Here is a 13,246-nt window from a genome sequence, read left to right on the forward strand (position 1 = left end):
CTTATATCATACAGTACTGATAGTATACACATCTTATATCATACAGTACTGATAGTATACACAGCTTATATCATACAGTACTGACAGTATACACAGCTTATATCATACAGTACTGACAGTATACACAGCTTATATCATACAGTACTGATAGTATACACAGCTTATATCATACAGTACTGACAGTATACACAGCTTATATCATACAGTACTGACAGTATACACAGCTTATATCATACAGCACTGACAGTATACACAGCTTATATCATACAGTACTGATAGTATACACATCTTATATCATACAGTACTGATAGTATACACATCTTATATCATACAGTACTGATAGTATACACAGCTTATATCATTCAGTACTGATAGTATACACAGTTTATATCATTCAGTACTGATAGTATACACAGCTTATATCATACAGTACTGATAGTATACACAGCTTATATCATACAGTACTGATAGTATACACAGCTTATATCATACAGTACTGATAGTATACACAGCTTATATCATACAGTACTGATAGTATACACAGCTAATATCATACAGTACTGACAGTATACACAGCTTATATCATACAGTACTGACAGTATACACAGCTTATATCATACAGTACTGATAGTATACACAGCTTATATCATTCAGTACTGATAGTATACACAGTTTATATCATTCAGTACTGATAGTATACACAGCTTATATCATACAGTACTGATAGTATACACAGCTTATATCATACAGTACTGATAGTATACACAGCTTATATCATACAGTACTGATAGTATACACAGATAATATCATACAGTACTGATAGTATACACAGCTTATATCATACAGTACTGACAGTATACACAGCTTATATCATACAGTACTGATAGTATACACAGCTTATATCATACAGTACTGATAGTATACACAGCTTATATCATACAGTACTGATAGTATACACATCTTATATCATACAGTACTGACAGTATACACAGCTTATATCATACAGTACTGATAGTATACACAGCTTATATCATACAGTACTGACAGTATACACAGCTTATATCATACAGTACTGATAGTATACACATCTTATATCATACAGTACTGACAGTATACACAGCTTATATCATACAGTACTGATAGTATACACAGCTTATATCATACAGTACTGACAGTATACACAGCTTATATCATACAGTACTGATAGTATACACAGCTTATATCATACAGTGCTGATAGTATACACAGCTTATATCATACAGTACTGACAGTATACACAGCTTATATCATACAGTACTGACAGTATACACAGCTTATATCATACAGTACTGATAGTATACACAGCTTATATCATACAGTACTGATAGTATACACAGCTTATATCATACAGTACTGACAGTATACACAGCTTATATCATACAGTACTGACAGTATACACAGCTTATATCATACAGTACTGACAGTATACACAGCTTATATCATACAGTACTGACAGTATACACAGCTTATATCATACAGTACTGATAGTATACACATCTTATATCATACAGTACTGACAGTATACACAGCTTATATCATACAGTACTGATAGTATACACAGCTTATATCATACAGTACTGATAGTATACGCAGCATATATCATACAGTACTGACAGTATACACAGCTTATATCATACAGTACTGATAGTATACACAGCTTATATCATACAGTACTAATCGTATACACAGCTTATATCATACAGTACTGATAGTATACACAGTTTATATCATACAGTACTGACAGTATACACAGTTTATATCATACAGTACTGACAGTATATATATCATACAGTACTGATAGTATACACAGTTTATATCATACAGTACTGATAGTATACACAGCTTATATCATACAGTACTGATAGTATACACAGCTTATATCATACAGTACTGATAGTATACACAGCTTATATCATACAGTACTGACAGTATACACAGCTTATATCATACAGTGATGATATTATACACAGCTTATATCATACAGAACTGATAGTATACACAGTTTATAGCATACAGCACTGATAATATACACAGCTTATATCATACAGTACTGACAGTATACACAGCTTATATCATACAGTACTGACAGTATACACAGCTTATATCATACAGCACTGATAGTATACACAGCATATATCATACAGTACTGATAGTATACACAGCTTATATCGTACAGTACTGATAGTATACACAGTTTATATCATACAGTAGTGACAGTATATACAGCTTATATCATACAGCACTGACAGTATACACAGCTTATATCATACAGCACTGACAGTATACACAGCTTAGATTATACAGAACTGATAGTATACACAGTTTATAGCATACAGTACTGACAGTATACACAGCTTATATCATACAGTACTGATAGTATACACAGTTTATATCATACAGTGGTGACAGTATATACAGCTTATATCATACAGTACTGATAGTATACACAGCTTATATCATACAGTACTGACAGTATACACAGCTTATATCATACAGTACTGACAGTATACACAGCTTATATCATACAGTACTGATAGTATACACAGCTTATATCATACAGTACTGATGGTATACACAGTTTATATCATACAGTAGTGACAGTATATACAGCTTATATCATACAGTACTGATATTATACACAGTTTATATCATACAGTACTGATAGTATACACAGCTTATATCATACAGTACTGGTAGTATACACAGTTTATATCATACAGTACTGACAGTATACACAGCATATATCATACAGTACTGATAGTATACACAGTTTATATCATACAGTACTGACAGTATACACAGCTTATATCATACAGTACTGACAGTATACACAGCTTATATCATACAGTACTGACAGTATACACAGCTTATATCATACAGTACTGACAGTATACACAGCTTATATCATACAGTACTGATAGTATACACATCTTATATCATACAGTACTGACAGTATACACAGCTTATATCATACAGTACTGATAGTATACACAGCTTATATCATACAGTACTGATAGTATACGCAGCATATATCATACAGTACTGACAGTATACACAGCTTATATCATACAGTACTGATAGTATACACAGCTTATATCATACAGTACTAATCGTATACACAGCTTATATCATACAGTACTGATAGTATACACAGTTTATATCATACAGTACTGACAGTATACACAGTTTATATCATACAGTACTGACAGTATATATATCATACAGTACTGATAGTATACACAGTTTATATCATACAGTACTGATAGTATACACAGCTTATATCATACAGTACTGACAGTATACACAGCTTATATCATACAGTACTGACAGTATACACAGCTTATATCATACAGTACTGACAGTATACACAGTTTATATCATACAGTACTGACAGTATATATATCATACAGTACTGATAGTATACACAGTTTATATCATACAGTACTGATAGTATACACAGCTTATATCATACAGTACTGACAGTATACACAGCTTATATCATACAGTACTGACAGTATACACAGCTTATATCATACAGTACTGACAGTATACACAGTTTATATCATACAGTACTGATAGTATACACAGCTTATATCGTACAGTACTGATAGTATACACAGTTTATATCATACAGTAGTGACAGTATATACAGCTTATATCATACAGCACTGACAGTATACACAGCTTATATCATACAGCACTGACAGTATACACAGCTTAGATTATACAGAACTGATAGTATACACAGTTTATAGCATACAGTACTGACAGTATACACAGCTTATATCATACAGTACTGATAGTATACACAGTTTATATCATACAGTGGTGACAGTATATACAGCTTATATCATACAGTACTGATAGTATACACAGCTTATATCATACAGTACTGATGGTATACACAGTTTATATCATACAGTAGTGACAGTATATACAGCTTATATCATACAGTACTGATATTATACACAGTTTATATCATACAGTACTGATAGTATACACAGCTTATATCATACAGTACTGGTAGTATACACAGTTTATATCATACAGTACTGACAGTATACACAGCATATATCATACAGTACTGATAGTATACACAGTTTATATCATACAGTACTGACAGTATACACAGCTTATATCATACAGTACTGACAGTATACACAGCTTATATCATACAGTACTGACAGTATACACAGCTTATATCATACAGCACTGACAGTATACACAGCTTATATCATACAGTACTGATAGTATACACAGCTTATATCATACAGTACTGATAGTATACACAGCTTATACCATACAGTACTGACAGTATACACAGCTTATATCATACAGTACTGACAGTATACACAGCTTATATCATACAGTACTGATAGTATACACAGCTTATATCATACAGTACTGACAGTATACACAGCTTATATCATACAGTACTGATAGTATACACATCTTATATCATACAGTACTGACAGTATACACAGCTTATATCATACAGTACTGATAGTATACACAGCTTATATCATACAGTACTGATAGTATACACAGCTTATATCATACAGTACTGATAGTATACACAGCTTATATCATACAGTACTAATAGTATACACAGCTTATATCATACAGTACTGACAGTATACACAGCTTATATCATACAGTACTGATAGTATACAGAGCTTATATCATACAGTACTGATAGTATACACAGCTTATATCATACAGTACTGACAGTATACACAGTTTATATCATACAGTACTGACAGTATACACAGCTTATATCTTACAGTACTGATAGTATACACAGCTTATATCATACAGTACTGACAGTATACACAGCTTATATCTTACAGTACTGATAGTATACACATCTTATATCATACAGCACTGATAGTATACACAGTTTATATCATACAGTACTGACAGTATACACAGCTTATATCTTACAGTACTGATAGTATACACAGCTTATATCATACAGTACTGATAGTATACACAGTTTATATCATACAGTACTGATAGTATACACAGCTCATATCATACAGTACTGATAGTATACAGAGCTTATATCATACAGCACTGATAGTATACACAGCTTATATCATACAGTACTGATAGTATACACAGCTTATATCATACAGTACTGATAGTATACACAGCATATATCATACAGTACTGATAGTATACACAGTTTATATCATACAGTACTGATAGTATACACAGCATATATCATACAGTACTGATAGTATACACAGCTTATATCATACAGCACTGATAGTATACACAGCTTATATCATACAGTACTGATAGTATACACAGCATATATCATACAGTACTGATAGTATACACAGCTTATATCATACAGTACTGATAGTATACACAGCTTATATCATACAGCACTGATAGTATACACAGCTTATATCATACAGTACTGATAGTATACACAGTTTATATCATACAGAACTGATAGTATACACAGCTTATATTATACAGTACTGATAGTATACACAGCTTATATCATACAGTACTGATAGTATACACATCTTATATCATACAGTGCTGATAGTATACACAGGTTATATCATACAGTACTGACAGTATACACAGCTTATATCATACAGTGCTGACAGTATACACAGCTTATATTATACAGTACTGATAGTATACACAGCTTATATCATACAGTATTGACAGTATACACAGCTTATATCATACAGTACTGACAGTATACACAGCTTATATCATACAGTACTGACAGTATACACAGCTTATATCATACAGTACTGATAGTATACACAGCTTATATCATACAGTACTGATAGTATACACAGTTTATATCATACAGTACTGACAGTATACACAGCTTATATCATACAGTGCTGACAGTATACACAGCTTATATTATACAGTACTGATAGTATACACAGCTTATATCATACAGTACTGATAGTATACACAGCTTATATCATACAGTACTGATAGTATACACAGCTTATATCATACAGTACTGATAGTATACACAGCTTATATCATACAGTACTGACAGTATACACAGCTTATATCATACAGTACTGATAGTATACACAGCTTATATCATACAGTACTGAGAGTGTACACATCTTATATCATACAGTACTGACAGTATACACAGCTTATATCATACAGTACTGACAGTATACACAGTTTATATCATACAGTACTGATAGTATACACAGCTTATATCATACAGTACTGACAGTATACACAGCTTATATCATACAGTACTGATAGTATACACAGCTTATATCATACAGTACTGATAGTATACACAGCATATATCATAAAGTACTGATAGTATACACAGCTTATATCATACAGCACTGATAGTATACACAGCTTATATCATACAGTACTGATAGTATACACAGATTATATCATACAGTACTGACAGTATACACAGCTTATATCATACAGCACTGATAGTATACACAGCTTATATCATACAGTACTGACAGTATACACAGCTTATATCATACAGTACTGATATTATACACAGCTTATATCATACAGAACTGACAGTATACACAGCTTATATCATACAGTACTGATAGTATACACAGCTTATATCATACAGTAGTGACAGTATATACAGCTTATATCATACAGCACTGACAGTATACACAGCTTATATCATACAGTACTGACAGTATACACAGCTTATATCATACAGTACTGATAGTATACACAGCTTATATCATACAGTACTGATAGTATACACAGTTTATATCATACAGAACTGATAGTATACACAGCTTATATCATACAGTACTGATAGTATACACAGCATATATCATACAGTACTGAGAGTGTACACATCTTATATCATACAGTACTGACAGTATACACAGCTTATATCATACAGTACTGATAGTATACACAGCTTATATCATACAGTGCTGATAGTATACACAGCTTATATCATACAGTACTGATAGTATACACAGCTTATATCATACAGTACTGACAGTATACACAGCTTATATCATACAGTACTGATAGTATACACAGCTTATATCATACAGCACTGACAGTATACACAGCTTATATCATACAGTACTGATAGTATACACAGCTTATATCATACAGTACTGATAGTATACACAGTTTATATCATACAGTACTGATAGTATACACAGCTCATATCATACAGTACTGATAGTATACAGAGCTTATATCATACAGCACTGATAGTATACACAGCTTATATCATACAGTACTGATAGTATACACAGCTTATATCATACAGTACTGATAGTATACACAGCATATATCATACAGTACTGACAGTATACACAGCTTATATCATACAGCACTGACAGTATACACAGCTTATATCATACAGCACTGACAGTATACACAGCATATATCATACAGTACTGACAGTATACACAGCTTATATCATACAGCACTGACAGTATACACAGTTTATATCATACAGTACTGATAGTATACACAGCATATATCATACAGTACTGATAGTATACACAGCTTATATCATACAGCACTGATAGTATACACAGCTTATATCATACAGTACTGATAGTATACACAGCATATATCATACAGTACTGATAGTATACACAGCTTATATCATACAGTACTGATAGTATACACAGCTTATATCATACAGTACTGATAGTATACACAGCTTATATCATACAGTACTGATAGTATACACAGCTTATATCATACAGTACTGATAGTATACACAGTTTATATCATACAGAACTGATAGTATACACAGCTTATATTATACAGTACTGATAGTATACACAGGTTATATCATACAGTACTGACAGTATACACAGCTTATATCATACAGTGCTGACAGTATACACAGCTTATATTATACAGTACTGATAGTATACACAGCTTATATCATACAGTATTGACAGTATACACAGCTTATATCATACAGTACTGACAGTATACACAGCTTATATCATACAGTACTGACAGTATACACAGCTTATATCATACAGTACTGATAGTATACACAGCTTATATCATACAGTACTGATAGTATACACAGTTTATATCATACAGTACTGACAGTATACACAGCTTATATCATACAGTGCTGACAGTATACACAGCTTATATTATACAGTACTGATAGTATACACAGCTTATATCATACAGTACTGATAGTATACACAGCTTATATCATACAGTACTGATAGTATACACAGCTTATATCATACAGTACTGATAGTATACACAGCTTATATCATACAGTACTGATAGTATACACAGCTTATATCATACAGTACTGACAGTATACACAGCTTATATCATACAGTACTGATAGTATACACAGCTTATATCATACAGTACTGATAGTATACACAGCTTATATCATACAGTACTGAGAGTGTACACATCTTATATCATACAGTACTGACAGTATACACAGCTTATATCATACAGTACTGACAGTATACACAGTTTATATCATACAGTACTGATAGTATACACAGCTTATATCATACAGTACTGACAGTATACACAGCTTATATCATACAGTACTGATAGTATACACAGCTTATATCATACAGTACTGATAGTATACACAGCATATATCATAAAGTACTGATAGTATACACAGCTTATATCATACAGCACTGATAGTATACACAGCTTATATCATACAGTACTGATAGTATACACAGATTATATCATACAGTACTGACAGTATACACAGCTTATATCATACAGCACTGATAGTATACACAGCTTATATCATACAGTACTGACAGTATACACAGCTTATATCATACAGTACTGATATTATACACAGCTTATATCATACAGAACTGATAGTATACACAGTTTATAGCATACAGCACTGACAGTATACACAGCTTATATCATACAGTACTGATAGTATACACAGCTTATATCATACAGTAGTGACAGTATATACAGCTTATATCATACAGCACTGACAGTATACACAGCTTATATCATACAGTACTGACAGTATACACAGCTTATATCATACAGTACTGATATTATACACAGCTTATATCATACAGTACTGATAGTATACACAGCTTATATTATACAGTACTGATAGTATACACAGCTTATATCATACAGTACTGATAGTATACACAGCTTATATCATACAGTACTGATAGTATACACAGCATATATCATACAGTACTGAGAGTGTACACATCTTATATCATACAGTACTGACAGTATACACAGCTTATATCATACAGTACTGATAGTATACACAGCTTATATCATACAGTGCTGATAGTATACACAGCTTATATCATACAGTACTGATAGTATACACAGCTTATATCATACAGTACTGACAGTATACACAGCTTATATCATACAGTACTGATAGTATACACAGCTTATATCATACAGCACTGACAGTATACACAGCTTATATCATACAGTACTGATAGTATACACAGCTTATATCATACAGTACTGATAGTATACACAGCTGATATCATACAGCACTGATAGTATACACAGCTTATATCATACAGTACTGATAGTATACACAGCTTATATCATACAGTACTGATAGTATACACAGCTTATATCATACAGCACTGATAGTATACACAGCTTATATCATACAGTACTGATAGTATACACAGTTTATATCATACAAAACTGATAGTATACACAGCTTATATTATACAGTACTGATAGTATACACAGGTTATATCATACAGTACTGATAGTATACACAGCTTATATCATACAGTGCTGACAGTATACACAGCTTATATTATACAGTACTGATAGTATACACAGCTTATATCATACAGTATTGACAGTATACACAGCTTATATCATACAGTACTGACAGTATACACAGCTTATATCATACAGTACTGACAGTATACACAGCTTATATCATACAGTACTGATAGTATACACAGCTTATATCATACAGTACTGATAGTATACACAGTTTATATCATACAGTACTGACAGTATACACAGCTTATATCATACAGTGCTGACAGTATACACAGCTTATATTATACAGTACTGATAGTATACACAGCTTATATCATACAGTACTGATAGTATACACAGCTTATATCATACAGTACTGATAGTATACACAGCTTATATCATACAGTACTGATAGTATACACAGCTTATATCATACAGTACTGATAGTATACACAGCTAATATCATACAGTACTGATAGTATACACAGCTTATATCATACAGTACTGACAGTATACACAGCTTATATCATACAGTACTGACAGTATACACAGCTTATATCATACAGTACTGATAGTATACACAGCTTATATCATACAGTACTGAGAGTGTACACATCTTATATCATACAGTACTGACAGTATACACAGCTTATATCATACAGTACTGACAGTATACACAGTTTATATCATACAGTACTGATAGTATACACAGCTTATATCATACAGTACTGACAGTATACACAGCTTATATCATACAGTACTGATAGTATACACAGCTTATATCATACAGTACTGATAGTATACACAGCATATATCATAAAGTACTGATAGTATACACAGCTTATATCATACAGCACTGATAGTATACACAGCTTATATCATACAGTACTGATAGTATACACAGATTATATCATACAGTACTGACAGTATACACAGCTTATATCATACAGCACTGATAGTATACACAGCTTATATCATACAGTACTGACAGTATACACAGCTTATATCATACAGTACTGATATTATACACAGCTTATATCATACAGAACTGATAGTATACACAGTTTATAGCATACAGCACTGACAGTATACACAGCTTATATCATACAGTACTGATAGTATACACAGCTTATATCATACAGTAGTGACAGTATATACAGCTTATATCATACAGCACTGACAGTATACACAGCTTATATCATACAGTACTGACAGTATACACAGCTTATATCATACAGTACTGATAGTATACACAGCTTATATCATACAGTACTGATAGTATACACAGTTTATATCATACAGAACTGATAGTATACACAGCTTATATCATACAGTACTGACAGTATACACAGCTTATATCATACAGTACTGATAGTATACACAGCATATATCATACAGTACTGAGAGTGTACACATCTTATATCATACAGTACTGACAGTATACACAGCTTATATCATACAGTACTGACAGTATACACAGCTTATATCATACAGTACTGACAGTATACACAGCTTATATCATACAGTACTGACAGTATACACTGTTTATATCATACAAAATTTATAGTATACACAGATTATATTATACAGTACTGACAGTATATATATATATATATATATATATATATATACACACACACAGCTAATATCATACTGTACTAATAGCATTTAAAGCTTTTATCATATAACGCTAATAGTATACATCGTTTATATCATACAGCGCTCATAGTATACATCGTTTATATCATACAGCGCTCATAGTATACATCGTTTATATCATACAGTACTTATATTAGTGGCATACAAAGAGGATTATAGTAAACATAAAAATGAGGCCTCTTTCAGGTGCTCCATGACGCCTCCATACTCCTAATAAACCATTTTTATGTCTCCATACAATTTCCAATTCCTCATTTGCTGACGTAGCAGCCCCTATAAAGAACACATTCTCTTACGCAGGCTCATTAAAAGGAGGATAAAACCAATCTGGAATGAGCCACATTACTCCTGGGGCCCCATAGAGCCACATCGGCTGCCTGTATGGTACATACACACCTAGTTACCTGTAGCTTATATAATACACTGCACTGATCATGTATATAGATTATATAATACAGTACTAATAGTATACATAGCTTTTATTATACGGCACTGATGTTATATGAAGCTTATAATATACCGCACTTATATTATATATAGCATTTATCTTACTATATTGATATTATACAGAGCTTCAATCAATTATAGCACTGAGGATATCTTTTCTATAGTGCTGATATAAGTTTCATAAAGTTCTGATATTATACATAATCATTTCATACAGTGTAATTTACATATTGTTGATAATATTTTACAGCCCTTGTAAAATCCTTTGCTTCTATCATACAGCATTGGTATTATACAATACAGTTTATAGTAGTGATTTATATAATTTCCTATGGACCCTGGAGCCTGAGGGGGCCCAAAAGTTCCCTCTGCCCCAAATGAGAAAACAGGTACTCTTATGGGCATGTGATAGTTAGAGGCAATGTTACAGATTTTGCATTGAGCTCTGAGTTGCGCCAATATATCCTACTGATATAATAAAAGGTTGGGTCAATAGGGTAATCTCATTATCATTAGAGGACAGGGTCAGCAGAGAAATCTCATTATTACTAGAGGGAAGTCAGCAAAGTAACCTCACCAGAAGTCAGGGTCAATAGATTAATCACATTATCACTAGTGGGCAGAGTCAGCAGACTCATCTCATTATTACTATTAGAGGACAGGGTCAGCAGAGTAATCTCATTATTACTATTAGAGGACAGGGTCAGCAGAGTAATCTCATTATCACTAAAGGGCAGGGTCAATAGATTAATCTCATTATCACTAGTGGGCAGGGACAGTAGAGTAATCTCATTATAATTAGATGACAGGGTCAGCAGAATAATCTAATTATCATTAGAGGGCAGAGTCATCTCATTATTAGAGGGCAGGGTCAGCACATTAACGTCATTATCACTAGAGGGCAGAGTCAGTAGACTAATCTCACTATCATTAGAGGGTGAGGTCAGCAGAGTCACCTCATTATAATTAGAGGGCAGGGTCAGAATATTAATCCCATTATAATTAGGGGGCAGGGTCAGCAGAATAATCTCATTATTATTAGAGGACCTGGTAAACAGAGTCATCTCACTAATAATATCATTATTATTAGTGGGCAGGGACAGTAGAGTAATCTCATTATAATTAGATGACAGGGTCAGCAGAATAATCTAATTATCATTAGAGGGCAGAGTCATCTCATTATTAGAGGGCAGGGTCAGCACATTAACGTCATTATCTGTAAAGGATCTGCCAGACACAACTTCTTTGTCGACGCCCATAGGTAATCAGTCTGCACCTGCTTCTATGTCTGTGAGACTGACTCCATCTTCCACCACTCAGGATGGCAGGCTTAGGAGTGGGAGAG

The sequence above is a fragment of the Rhinoderma darwinii genome, chromosome 11 (assembly GCF_050947455.1).
Source record: "Rhinoderma darwinii isolate aRhiDar2 chromosome 11, aRhiDar2.hap1, whole genome shotgun sequence".
In the NCBI taxonomy this organism is placed as follows: Eukaryota; Metazoa; Chordata; class Amphibia; order Anura; family Rhinodermatidae; genus Rhinoderma; species Rhinoderma darwinii.